This window comes from Bison bison, unplaced genomic scaffold (genome assembly GCF_000754665.1).
Source record: "Bison bison bison isolate TAMUID 2011002044 unplaced genomic scaffold, Bison_UMD1.0 scf7180017864057, whole genome shotgun sequence".
NCBI lineage: Eukaryota > Metazoa > Chordata > Mammalia > Artiodactyla > Bovidae > Bison > Bison bison.
In genome coordinates, this window is record NW_011494629.1 from 4,590,320 (window position 1) to 4,591,768 (window position 1,449).

Here is a 1,449-nt window from a genome sequence, read left to right on the forward strand (position 1 = left end):
AGTCTCTCCCTTGTCCCCTACCCAGCCTTTTTGCATATTTTTGAGGTTAGGTTAGTCGTCAAAAGCATTTTTTATGTTTGGCAATCCAAAGCTCCAACTTCTGTCCTAGTCCCACCATTCCTGCTCATTTGAGGTTTTAAAGGCCAAGGGAAGAAATGATGTTTTGGCCTTCCAGTTTTTTCAGGCCTGGCCACCAACCTGATCCCAGAATATGGGGGGTGATCTGTTGTTATCACTCCAGCCCAACACATGCTTCTTCCCTGTTTTGCACTTAGGAATCTTACCTTTTCCACCACTCAAGACAGCACCCTTTATTTGTGCTTGAGTTCCTTGGTGGGTCTTCTTCCCTTACTCACACACTTTCCTAGGGGACACTTCAAGGTTCCTGAGACCTGCCTGCCACCCCCCAAACATTTCCCACACACAGGCTGAGCCCTGTGGGGTCTTTTAGGACTACAGGAGTTGTTATGCCTTTCAGGGCAATGTGGCAGCTCTGGGACATTTCAGGCAGTAAATGGCACCTCTGCAAAGGCCCCACTAACTGGTCAGTTTTGCCTTTTTCCTGGCTGGTCAGTGAATTGCTGCCTCTGGGTATGACTTGCCTGGTGATATGACCTCTGCAGTCTCCCGAGTATGACATTCAGAGCTCATTCACTGGTGGCATTTCCCAATATGTGAACTAACTAGGGAAATTGGGGAGTTAAGAAGCCTGAGATGCAGTTGGATGAAGTGTTTGGGGAGACTGGGGAAAACTGATTGAGGAGGGGAATATATTAGGTTGCCGGGCAGGGCACTGGGGGCTCCACTGATACTGGTGAACAGGATGCTTGGTGGGGGCAGGTAGGAACTGACCTGGGAAAACCCTGGGGTTTTGCTAGGCAGTGCTAAAGGGAGACCATTTAGGACACTGGCACTGGGTTTGGAAGGCAGTGAGTGCGCCCCCAGTGAGACAGTTGAGTGTGGCAAGCACAGTGAGGGCACTGGCAGGTGAGCAACACGGGTGGACGCTGATCATGTAAGATCAGAAGTTCCCATGACTACATGTTGACATTTATGTTTTGAGAAATGAAGATTTTTTCTGTTGTTTTTATCAATACTTTTGTAATAGTTTTAGAAAAAAGGAAAATATACAGATTAGCTTAATGAGGCCTCTTTTGAAGTCCATCTTTCAGTCCAGAGGAACGTCTCACTTTACAAAAACTAAAGAAAAACCCAAAGTTTAAAAGATATCAGTTCAGTCACTCAGTTGTGTCCGACTCTTTGCGACCCCATGAATCGCAGCACACTAGGCCTCCCTGTCCATCACCAACTCCCGGAGTTTACCCAAACTCATGTCCATTGAGTCGGTGATACCATCTAACCATCTCATCCTCTGTCGTCCCCTCCTCCTGCCTTCAATCTTTCCCAACATCAGGGTCTTTTCAAATGAGTCAGCTCTTCACATCAGGT